Source organism: Malurus melanocephalus, unplaced genomic scaffold (assembly GCF_030028575.1).
Source record: "Malurus melanocephalus ecotype Western Australia unplaced genomic scaffold, MMel_1.1 scaffold_27, whole genome shotgun sequence".
Classification (NCBI taxonomy): domain Eukaryota; kingdom Metazoa; phylum Chordata; class Aves; order Passeriformes; family Maluridae; genus Malurus; species Malurus melanocephalus.
In genome coordinates, this window is record NW_026623259.1 from 1,746,137 (window position 1) to 1,759,937 (window position 13,801).

Genomic DNA, 13,801 nt, shown 5'->3' on the forward strand with positions numbered 1-13,801 from the left:
TTCTCTGGCTTAGAAAAAAGCCACAGTGCTCTACTTTCTCAGACTTTAATAGCTGACTTTTTTATCAAACTGGAAATCAGAAAGAAGCAACAGTTAAAACACATATTGTATATAGGGAATATAAATTAAACAAATTCCTATTCTAAGAAGTCCACAAATCTGGTTTTTGTGTAAGTTTAATCAAATAGTGTGCTGAAAAAGAAATAAAATGTAAAAGAAAAAAATGTTTATGAAGCATCAAGAACTTCTGTGTAATGGATGTGAGTCTAATGGATGCTTAATCAGTATAATAACTGTGCCATAGTTTTTAATCACAATGACTCCAACGGTGACTCTGTATGTAAACCAGATTCAACATGAATATGCATAGGAATTAGGTTTTGGAACAGTTGTGTTTATAATTAGCCTGCATTTAAATGTCACCAAGTGACTGCATTAAGTGCAAACCAAAACACAACAGGGCGTGTGGTTGTTGTGAGATAATTGAATGCCTTGGGTGTGTCAGCTCAGTCAGCAGATGCTGAGATGTAGCTGCCAATTTTAGCAGACCAATGATTTTGGTATTATAGGGCCTCCACTGCTTTCTATTCATTTAAGTGCCTTGAAATGAATTTAGAAGCAAAAAATATGTTTTTCCCCTAGTATCGTTTTTCCATTTCTTTAGTATACAGATCCAAGGGAACCAATGTGCCTAACAATTTCCAATCTCGGCAGTTGTTCCATAAACTTAAGGTTAAAACCCTAGCAGGACAGATCATTAACTCACTCCCGACTATTTAAATTTGTGGTACCTAAATTAAATGCTCTCTTTGGCACTTTCAATAYTAACGCGTTTCTTTTTTAAAATACATTTTATATTTACTGAGGGCTTAATGTTTTACAAATAGACAGTGGAGTTAGGTTGTACTAGGTGCATATATGTCCMTACAGATGGGTTCAGAGCACTTTTTTTTTATGTTTTATACATGGGTAAGAAACTTCTATGTACCTTTAAGGACTCTAACATATGTTCCTGTGTCTGAGGGCTCGGAGRTGTTCCCAAGTATTACGCATTCATCCCAGTTTTTTGGTAATGACTTCTTGCACTGAGATACCAACAGATGAACTTACCTTCCTTCCATCTGTTCCTTCCTCAAGTCTTGTTTTCCTTGCAAAATAAATCCATGCATGTTGGCTGGCAGGGAACCAAGTCTGCACCAGATGTGTAACACCTSAAATACTCCTACAGTATCTAAGATCTTAGGACATACCAAATCCCAAATGACAAAGCTTTGGAAAAGACTGTTTCATTGTAGGATTGAATACGCCAACATATGAGAACCCACCTCCTGGACCATACAGACCATAATATGACCTCAATATACACAAATTAGGAACCAAAGCTGGAACTATAAAATATCTTGTGAAGAACAATTGTGCTAAGCAGCACAGAGTAGGAAATCTGGTGGTAAGGTGGCTGAGATAGGATATGGGCTGCAGATTATGCTGGTTTACTTAAAACACAATCAATGTCTTGCCTTTGTAGTTGTGGCTCCTTCAGATCTGTCAACATTAATTTAATATCCTACTCTTAACATGAATTGTGTTCAATATGAGGCATTTCAGGATGTATTTGAGCCCGTGCTCAGATTTAATTAGAAATGAGAAATATAGCAGATGGAGAGAAATCATTGCTGCAAAATTGGGCCATAATGCAAAGAAATTTCTCTAACAGTTGACAGTTAAGAACTGCTCGATTAGCAGTAAACAGCAAAAGAAAAATGATCTACAAATAAAATTAAAAAGCAGGGTAACAGCTGCTCTAAAGCCTCTACAAAAATCTYTTACGGAAACAAGGAAAAGACTAACCGTGACACCAAATACCACTATAAGACAACTAGATTGCAGTTCTGGTATTAGAGTTTAGCATCTGTGAAGCTGGAACAGAAGTGACCCTTATATTTGGCTTTCCCGTCAGAAGAGACATTCTTTTATCAAAGGAAAAAAATTCAAAGGGTTTCTTATWCCATTAGTTTTGCATGGTATAACTCTGATTTCCCCATATTTTACACAGCAGAGACAAGTTTCTGTACACAGGAATAGTATGCTGCCCAGAGAAAAACATTTTGCCTTTAATGAGCTTTATACACCCAGTCATRCTAACATCTGAGTCCACAATACACAGAAGAAGTAAGCAACACATTAAACTAAACTACCCACAGGAGAAAGCACAAAGCACCAACAGCGGGCGGGTCAGCAATCCCTCATTTGTGAGGTATCAAAGGCTGTTGAGAGATCTAATAAAATTACTCTGAACATCTGACCTTTGTCCATGGCCAGAAGGAATGCAGTTATACAATCGGGGAAGGGAAACCACTGGTGACAAAATGCAGTTTCAAATAAGCTATGCTTCTACTGGCAATTTTTCTTTATCCACTATCATGTAATACGCAGAGGGATGCACAGTATGTACTTAGAACAGGAAATGAAAGTGAAAAAAATGGAAGCTAAAACTGACACTAACAATACTTAAATTGCTTAATGGAGATGCTGTGTACATACTCCCTCAGGCAACAGATCCTTGTAAGTGTTTAGAGCTCCTAATTGTACTGTATGTCTTAATAAACAGCAGGTTACAGAAACTCCAGGTCAAATGTTAGACAAYAGAAAGATTTTGCCTATAATTTATTCAAAAGTTTGATTGTATTATTGCACATTATTAGGAAATCAAACCTCAGAGTTATGAAACTAATTACYGCCAAATATCTTTAAAGTATGCATTTGTATTTGTATGTACATGTGCATTTGGATAGAAGTATATGTGTGTTTTCGCATGTAGGTGTATGTTATATACACATACATATATCTATATATACATATGCATAGCTGTTTTTCTGAGGGTTAAAGGAATCACCAACAGACAGCAGCAAGSTTTTCCTATGTCTGTGTTCTATTTATTTGATAAGTAGCACAAGGATTTAGCACCCAAATACTTCTTTTGCAAGGAAAAGATTAGGGAATCTCATTAGATTATTTTCATCAGACATAGTCTCTGCTCAAGTAGTTCTCAACCTAGCCTCCTTCTCTRTTTTGCTGGGTTAAATAACAGTCCTATAATCACCCCAAGGACCTCTCCTGACTCTTTATCAGAGGATCCAACACAAGATGAACAAGCTGTTTAAAATAACCCAGGCTTCCTTTTGTGCAGGCATACAGAAAGTAAATTGCATGGAGCAATCCCAAATAAATGCCAAAGCTTCCTTGGGTTTTCTGGGTGCTCTTCCATGGATCTGCATCTTCCCATGCTGCTCTGCTTTTKCCAGCTGTCTCTAGAAAAGCCGTGTCCATCTTGTCAGTGAAGTACTACTTTGAAACCCTCTAGGTTTTTCAGAGAGAGAACCTTTGCTCAAAGAGCTTTTTGGGTACAAGAAACTCATCACTGAATTAATCTAGACACACTGAGCACTTTGACAAGTAGATATAATAGGAGTCACTATCACTTCTGGGAATGCTACCTCCACATTCCATCTAAGGATGCTGAAATGTCTTTGATTTAACTGAGAATCTTTGTGGCTATAATGTCAATTTGTGGTATCAAGCATTTCACAGGAATGTGTTAGGCAGATTTCTGAAACACATACGGAAGTGCATGGGTGATGACGGTAACTAGGTTCAAGACTATTTTCAAACCTGCTTGCCATTTCCATCCTGTTAGGAAATGTGAATAATCTTCATAAATATTTTGTGGCTGGGTATAACACAGCTTAAAAAGCCAAAGGACTAAGAGTTGCCCTATAACAGTAACAAAGAAAGAAATCACAAACTACAGATTCCACCCCCTCCATATCTGAAAAATGAAACAAATCTTGAAAGAAAAGCTGCTTTTTGGTCGTCGTAAAGTTTCTTGAAGTAAGGTTAAGGACACAGTTTATTAATTAAAAAAAAAAAAAAGCAGCAAAAAGCTACTTAAAATTGTATAAATTTTATAATCTTACCCTTAAACCAAATGAAATTTAGAGCTATTGTGGACCTATGACAATTACTTAACTATTTAGTTACTATAGGTGGTTTGTACAGAAAATCTCTCCATGTCCAGACTACAATTTAAAAAAAAMAAATGGAGCTAGCTAAAATTAGCAAACCCAAGGAACAAGATCTTTTTAAAGGAAATCKTCCAAATGCTGTCGAAGAGTCCTGCAGGAAACCTGTGCCTATATTTTTTCAAACACTCTGAAGGCCAACATATCCAACCAAGGGGAGCTGACAACACAATGTGCCAGTCAAAAGTCCCTTGTCACAGTCAGACATTTTCTTAGTAGAAAAAAATGGGTCATTGTACCAAGCAGTCAAAACTCCCAAAGCCAAACAAACAAACAAACACACAAAMARAAATTAAGACAGTTTTGTATATATAACTACTTCAATTCCATGAAAATCTATAGAATACTCCTTTTTGAGRTTTCAGTCTCCACCCAAAACAAAATCATCTATCTGTTTAAACAATTGTTCATCTGAAAAAATTATCAATCAATTATCTAGGGACAATATGGAAAATAAAAATAGGCATTTTATTTGTTCAAATATCTCTGCTAAGATTGTACAAAATTTTGTTATTCCTCTAAGCATACATTTTTATTATGTTCAGAATGGCAAAAGAAACATAATAAAATCAAAATTTTGAAAGGAAAAGATATTTTGAAAGTTACTGTGAAAGGGAACTATGCCATTTTGTGGTTTTCCTATGGAACATGTAAGTGAAGCAAACTTTTTTAAAAATTTGTTTACAGACGAAGAAATGCAGGATAACCTGCACTGTTGTTTGGGGAGGGTGAGGGGAGGGCGTGGGGAGGTTAATCAAAAATCTTACATGAGGAACAAAATCAAATATTGATGGTTTCTTTGAACAGCCACTATCTTATTAAAGTAATGACTATAATCTCTGAATACAAAGGAGAAAGAAAGGAAAGAAGACATTTTTAAACAAACATTGAAAAATGGATATTAAACTTGTTGCTGAGTCAAAAATTTMTCTTCCTGATCTTTTAATATAATGATATGTAATCTTAAAACTCATGAGTAACATACTCATCCTACTTTGGCTATTTTGACTTTCTTTTAGTAGCAAACTTTAAATTCGTAATCCCAAAAGAATTATTTTCCCGTACTCATTCTGTGACTGTATTTGCTGTCAAGTGTTACTAAGCAATTATCCTTTGTATAAAATCTTCCTCTACTAGTCCACCATTGACGTTTCTCTTCTAGGACATTTGATTGTAGAAAGAAACCATGGGGTTCCTGAGTAGAGAGGTTTGCAATTGTGACCTGTAAACTTCTGTCACAATAGTCAACATATATTTAGAGTAGTCTTTTCATTAGCTGCAATATTTGCCAAGAAGATAAAGCTTTTAAAAGTATAGCTAAGTCTTGTCACTTTTTCTTGTTACTTATTATGAGAGGGAACCAGCAATTTATCATTAGACAYCACAAGCACCACTTATCATAAAACTATGCATAAAAAAGATACAAAAGATCATAAAAAGGTCTTGGTTTGCTCATTTAAACTCAAATGAAAAAAAAAYCCCAAAAACAAACAACTGTGACCTGGTTAYAATCAACATAAGTATATAAAATGAATATAAAATGTAAATATTAAGAATTCAAAGAAAAATTTGTGTATTTTGTCATAAATGGACCAGTAGACAAAGGTTATATTACTCCATCATTAAAGACACATMAGTCTCTACAGCATGAACTCTGTCTCTGTCTTTATCATATGCTGTGTATTCTGTTGATAAGCAGGAAAAGGAAGTAAGAACACTGTTCCAGGAATAAAAACATTTTCTGTATAGTAACTAAGAACTGGGAAAACCACCATGTAAATTATAGCCCCTACTGGAGCAGTGAGTGATCTCACTATTGTAAATCATCATGCTACTGAGTGTCACTGGACACCTTTTGCATTCTGTTCTTGGAACTCATTTGCAGTAACAGCAATACAAGATCATTTGGAAAGACAATTCTGCTTACAATATATTTTTTCAGGACCCACTTTAAACAAGGCAGATAAYACCTTACATCGTGATTGAAAACAGCATCCATCTTATGATTAAATCTKACATTCTCATTGTTTTACATATCAGCCAGTACACTGAAATCAAATATTGGAGCAGATGTATCCATAGACCTCAGCTGAACAACCACAAAACATCAAATCATGTGGCATTACATCCAAAACAGTACTGGACCTGAGGACATGTACAAGACAAATTCAAAAACGTCAGAAAACAAATTTCTTCCTCAGCTTTGTCTATGATTCCTGTGATCAYTCCTTTCATCATCACACCACAGGGCAGAGTCATTGCCCTGCCTACTTTAATATTTGTCACTGACATGGAGAGGCACAAGGGTCCTGCCAAGGAGCTTCTGACTGCTCTGAGATATGTCAAAGCCACGACTAAACCAGTGACCTTTACCCAGTGTTCACTGTTAACAGTGGAGCTGAATGCAGTCCAGAAGCTGGATCTCTTCTCATGGCGTGTTTCACCCACACTCAGCCTGGAAAACTTTTTTTTTTTTTTCCCCCATAACACAAGGAATGTTCACAACATGTTGGCTGCTGCACGTAAAATCCAGACATTTCAGATACTCTACAACAAACATGCGGGAAATTAAGACAGCTGCATGGAAAGCATAACTTTCTTTCTATCAACTGGAAAGAAGGTTACAGACAGCTGGGGACGTGTTCTTTGGGGCAGAATGGTCAGCATGGAGGAGCAGTGATGATCACCACAAACCTCAGAGTGGTGGAATATGAAATACATATGCTTCTCAAGAAATCTACACATGAAACACAGACAGCAAATCACAAACACACACTTCCTATCTCAAAGACTGGCAAAGCAAAGAGAAATATTTCTGTAAAAGAAGTGTTATGTCCACATGTGCCATCTGTCAACATCTGCTGGTGGATCACAAAGAGGTCAAGTGGGCTGCAATTTGAATATTTTTGGGTTTAAACATACTGCACCACTTTCAAGAATAAGTTGGCACCCCTCCTGTGATGAGATCTGCCTACAAGGATAYTTTCTCATTGTTTTTTAAAAACCGAGGAAAACAAGAAAAACAATCTTTACACCAGAATAATCTGATATACWTTAGCCTGATGAGAACAGTACCACTAGGCCTTTCTGAAATGAAAATGCAGACAAATGGTGTAATTGCCATTAGGCAGACACTCAGTTACAATATGCAGACACTGTCATTACTGTAGCTCTGCCATTCCTTARCAATCAAAATGGACTCAACAATCTAGGAGTTCTTAAAAAATTATGTACCTTATAAGACAGTGAGCAATTCACGGTGTCCTCTAACCACTGCTCTCTGTGGGGAAATACACTGATTACTGGTGGGGTTTTATTAGAAATAGGACATAAAGGAGCTAAGTGACATGTTGAAAGCCACTTGAGCAATCTGAGGCAGAATGGAAAATTGAACTCAAAGTCTTTGAACCCCAGGCTCCATTAGAAAATAATAATAAAAAAAAGTTATTTCCTGTTTAATATTAATACTTCCTGTATGCCTGGGGAAGTGATCCCAAGGAGGAAACAATTATACAAGCATCAGAATGCTTTCTATGGATACCGATGGAAATAAATGGGAAAACTTTTATGTCCAGAAGACACTGCTGTAGCTGCAAGAGATAATGATAGCGTGGCTGATCCTGACACTGCTGAGTGGGACGTAATGTCAGTTCTGGATGAGAAGCTGCACTGCAGCAAAAATTCTGATCATGAATCCCATGATACCATATCAGCATTTWACAGTCCTGACTTTCATGCCTAGGAGACAACTGACTAAAATTCCAAGCAAAGAATCAGAGAAATCATTGTCAACCCTAACATGTTTTAAGAAAAAGCACTAATTATTATTAACTGCTGATACACTACAGAAAGACATGGAAGGGTGAATTTACTCTTCAGGGGAAGACTAATACCCTGCAATGAGAAATACATGTTCTTCAATTTTAAGTTAAATTTTTGGTGCTGTTTAATAATATCTGTATTTGGCAGGTTTAATTTCCACATTTTTTGCTGTAACACTAAAGCCATGAGTAAAAAATTGATATTTAGCTGTGTTGAGAAAATAGATATTGTTTCCTTATTGTTTGAATAGAAAAATAATCACACTATTATATTCWAATAATCAAAGACCTATTTGTAAGTAATTAAGACCATCACTCCTCTTGTTATGAGAAAGAATGCCTTGCAGGCCCCAGGTCTTGTTACACGTGCAACAGTCATAGATATTTCCCTTCTTTTTTGAGCTTTAGRTATTAGCAACTGTTGATTTTTTTTTTCTTTTGGGCCAGTCTTCCATGTCTAAAGATTAGTCCTATTCTTGAATATTTTTCTCCTTTTTCTAGATTCTATTATGACTGTTATGATTTAGTTTCATAGTGCTAATCCATGAGGACAGAAGTCTACTCCACATGCATGACCTTGTACAAATGCAGAGCACATGTAGTCACTTAACCATAATTATTCAGAGGCAGTTCACAGTTAATAATGCGTGAACAGTCCAAATTTCGACAACTTTTTTCTGTCTATGGTATTTGTTAATTTTGGGGGCTGTTCATTTTAACAATGTTTCTTTCCAATTATAAGTTCAATTCTTTAAAAAAAAAAACAACTCTTACCTATAATTCCAAGGTGATAAATGCTTCTATGAGCTCCAAGAGTTCTCAACAAAATTAAAGTAGACCTCAAATTATATCTTTTATCTCTTTAACATAGAAAAAAAAGAGGTAGTAGAGCCATCTGAAATGCAAGCCTTTACACTTGTTTGATACACTAGAATGAAGCAAAAGAAGGCACAAGTCTAATTTTTTTAGCAAATCCTTTGCAGTTCACCTTTAAACTAAAGGTCATCGGGTGAGAATCGGTGTGTTTGAAAGCACTTGAACTGCTTAGGGAGTTCATCTTATCTGTATTATTCATACATATTTGACGATTATAAATCACAATGGACTGAAATATTTCTGGTCTTTCACATCAGCAGGCATCCAGAGAGCACTGTCTTTTATTTACTGACCATGTTAAAAATGGCACACTTTTTTATTATTTTATAATAATATGCTGTCTGACCAGTTCAGAGAGATCTCTAATAATGTCTCAGTCCAACCATGGGTCTCATTATGTTGGTAGGAACTGTCATGGTACTGTGAATGTGCAATAAGTGTAGAGGTACAGTAAATGGCAGAAAAATATGAAAAGCATTCTACATTCAGATGCTGCACAAAGCTATTTATTCCTACTACACTGAATGAACTACAGATTGAGGAGAGAAAATGAGAACTTTACTTCATGGCCTTCTAAATTTAAACAAAGAGAGGATTTAAGGATATGTCTTACAGCAGAAAATGAGGGATGTTATACTGTGCAAGATATGCACTTCAAATTTCTTATTTTCCACACATTTTTTTAAGCACAGCAGCACATTGATTTCAATGGAAGTTCTGTTTAAAAATCAATGCTATACCCAGACCTAGGTGACAATTTAGAGAATACACATGCTATTCATAAATTATGTGATTCTGCCCCAAAATTATCACACTTACTGTGGGCATGTTCTTCTGAGTGTGATCTTACAGAGCATTTTATAACAGAGCAATTGTACCTCTGGATCTCAGTTTTATAGAAACCAGAAATGTTTGCCTTTTCATTAGATTTTATGTGTTAAATTGCATAAAATATGCCATATAAATGATACCTGTGTTTCAAAATAAATAGCTACACAACATGACAAATCAGAAAGAAAGGAGGTTTGTTTGAGGATTTTGATGCCCAGCAAAGAGAATTTATCATATCTTCCTATAACCTTGGGTCTGGCTTCCCTTTTTGGAAAYACAAAATTGTCTACAAAATTAAATGAGAGGTGAATGATCCATTTGCTCTCTGTCTGTGTGACATCTCTGCTGCTTCTGGCATGATGTTTCTTGGATGAGACAGAGTGAAGAAAGGCAACTGGTGAAGTGCCTTTTCACTTCATTAACATACTACCAACAGCATCTAGACCCACTTCTATCGACAGTTTCTTCTGTTGCAATTCAGTTTGGTTTACCACACAGGCATAAATTCCACCCCTATGGTGAGTAATGCCAAAAATTCAGCACTCAAGCAAGGATCAATTATTTAAGCATCTTGATTTCATTTAAATATTGCCTGCATGTAAACAGGTGATTTATAAATTAGCACTGTCCAAGAGCTAAACAAAAAATAAATTATTACGCTCAAAAAAAATTTAAGAACATTTTTTGAAAGAAGAGGGAAAATAGCACAATCTCATTTCAATCAATATAAAACATTCCATTCCAACAACAATAATTTGGGTACACTTGACAACATGAAAGCAAAGAAAGGGATGAATTCACAACTGTTCCAGAGAGCAGGTTTTTTTATTAGTAGCCCAGTTGGTGAGAAATTCACCCAATCTTTGTGGGACCTCTCTTCTGCCCAAGACATACGACYCTGAGCCCTCACTGCTGGAGGCTGCCCTGACCAGCATGTCCCAGCAAAGCCAGGCAGCCCCAGGGCTGCTCCACTCCTCACGCAGCACAGCGGCAGAGGCCGGAGCCCAGCATTGCTTCTGCAGTGTTAGAAMGCATTCTTTCCTTTGCTCCATGAATATTTAGGTACCCCAGGCAAGCTGGAACAACTTTTCCCAGAAAGGTGTTGGTTCCAGCATCATCCCAAATCAGACAGAGCGGGTTTGGATCGGGGTCTTGKGCCCCTCAGGAGAGCAGCCTAAGCACCACGCTATTAGGTGTTCGAGTGTGAAGCTCCCGAAATCCCTCCTGTGGGAGCAGTGGCACTTGCCATAATGTATTTAAATATTAATTGAGCAAGAGAATGTGAATGACTCTTTAAGCCTGACTAGCAGCTAAGGTGCTCTCCTGGGACATGGGAGCTGCRATTTCAGATACCCTGAGGCAGAGTAAGGAATTGAACCCAAGGCTCCCACARCTTCATCTCTCTTTTTGCCCACGTCTGAACCCATCCTGAATCCATCCAGAACAGGTCCATGGATAGCTAAATAACCCCCAAACGACATTGCTCAGTGAATTAATTGTTCATCAAGAGAGCTCAGCCCCACTTACAAGTCACCCCACTTTTGCCAGCCTGGAGAGTCAAAGGTCCCAATACAAGGCACCTCACAGCTCCTATGGGTATGTGTGACTTCACTTTTGAAATATTTGCACTCCTTTGAAGTGCAGTTTCCCTTTACTTTCTCCTGGGGAGCAGTCAGTGATTTGGGACTGGTCAAGATGGTTTAAGAGAGGGAATTTTACATTTCCACACCAATAATGCCACCCATGTAGTATGTGATATTGCAGAAGTGTGTCTAAAGGTAAGGGAAATACGTGAAGTATATGGGGAATGAACTGGGGATAGTTCCAAAGTCCACTAATGTCCTTTAAAGGTAAAGTCAATATGGGAATGTCTTTACAGCACAAGTTATGTGGGCAGAAACTGTAAGCTCATTCATGTCTCTGATTGTTCCACATCTGAAGGAGACTGTTGCACATCCGTTATTCCACCACAAGAGTGGAATATATTATGAATTTGCCTGCACCTATCAAGCTGAGGGAAGGTTTCACTGAGCAAAAAAGGAGGTTTTTTTTACCAAACTGTGCATCCTTTTGGAAACTAACTGGGGCCAACACAGATGTGTTGAGCAGCACAAATCCCTCTTTGGAGTATAGATGTTTCCAGAAAAAGCATAATTTTTCTACTGCTGGCAAGAGGCCGTAAAGTCATTTACATTATTCTCTGAGAAGCAAGAAAAGACAATAATGCCAAGTATCTCATTGTATTTACTATTTTAATGCAATTAAGTGACTAGGAAAAAAGAGTGACGCCATATGCAACTGCATTACCTGTGAGAATTTTGCAATAAAGCGTGGTCAAAAACACAGTAGTATGAGGGGGAATTGGCAATAGGATCTATGGYCTGGGTTATTCATCCACCAGAATGTAGCAAGAAGCAGATATTTTGACAGCTTATATGAAATGATGCATTCACAAAAAAATACCTAATAGTCCTTACCAGCTCATTTTTGGTTCTCTTACAGCTCTCAGRGAAATTTACCAAGTCAGACAAAGTTAAATACTTTACACTACCTAAGACAGTCTTCCACTGTTAATTCTGAGTCACTACAGGATGCCAGGTTGGGGCAGCCTGACACGTCCTTGTCTTTTCTCTCTTTGATCTTTACATCAAGAGAGCAGTTTGTTTTCTACCATTATTAAATGATCATACACATAACACATAAAGAGATAAAATGCTAAATGTCTTAGCTGGGTGTTCCAGCTTCTTAGATGTAGTAACATGGATAAAAGCATTCATTTCCCTTATAAGAAGGATTGTACAAATAATAAATTGGCTTTATAACTTCACACCAAAAATAAAAAAAAAGAATTTATGCCTGAAAGCAAAAACAAAAACAAACAAAAAAAAAAAACCCAAAATCAAACAATGTTTGTGTGTGAGTATACGAACATTTTGATTTATTTTTAATTTACCCTGAACTGAGAAACACGTATCTTTCAGTATTATTTTATTTTGAAGTCCTTACTAAAGCAAAAATATTCTCCACTYCGTAATCAATTATATGAAACATGTCAGAGAAAATTATTTGAGTATTTTTTAGTTTATGTCCCCTCTTTTAAACTCAAACTATTAAGTGAAAGCAACATAAATCATGTGTGTTCAGCCCCCTGAAGTTTCATTTTGTGCTAAATATTTTGTCAGCAGACAAATAAGAATCAAGAACAGCCAATATCATTCCTATTAGTATTTTTGTTTCCTTTTGAGGTGATGCTGCTGAGCAGTATTTACCCTCCAAAAAGAACACACTGGGAGATCTTTAGAATATTAAAAATACAGTAAATAGTAATTATAAAAAAACTATAGTAGTCATCCCTAGTCAAAAGGCAGATGTCGGTTTTTGCAGCAAAAATTAAGAATCTACCACAGTGTTGCATCTAGAGCATCTTTAGAAAAAACAGTTTATGACATATGCAGTATGCAAAATGTTGCATAGAGACAAAAAATCAGATTCATATCTCACCACTACACTATGATCTGCCCCTCTTTAGACCTGTTGTTATGTCCAATATAGAGGCTGAAGTGGGCTGCCTGATTATCAAGAGCTGGATGTTAGATCCTACACGTGAATTAATTGTCAGGTCTATGCCATTTTTAATGCATTGCTCAACAGGTATCAATCTASCTGCTGGTCATCCCGAAGGAAGTCTCCATTCCGCACAGGAAATTATTAGCCAGTCACAGAAGCACATATTGGAAGGTCATCTTTTGACTTTTACTGAACAGCTCTCCTGTCAGAAAGGGTTAACAAGCAAAAATCAGTGTGATTCAAAGAGATTTGTCTTCAATAAATGAGCTACATCCTTCTCTTGTGAAAGATTTTGTAAGATAGCAATCCTATACAAATACCACTGGTGCTTTTTTATTAGCCAACAGTCTCTGTAACTAGCACAGTTTGCAGAAGTAAAAGGATTTTATTGAACATCATATTTGCACAGTTATCAATAACTTCATACACAGGCCAAAAATTGAAACAGTGAAATGGGTGTGTGTAAAAGGAGGAGTAAAGGAGGAAAGAAAAAAAAAAAAAATAAAAGTAGAGGTGATGACAGAGACTGTTTAACAGGCAAAAACCACAGTTACAAGGAAAAATCTGCAGAGGTCTACATGTACACATAGGCATTGACTGTGTGGCTCTTCAAAAGGCTCTGAGATC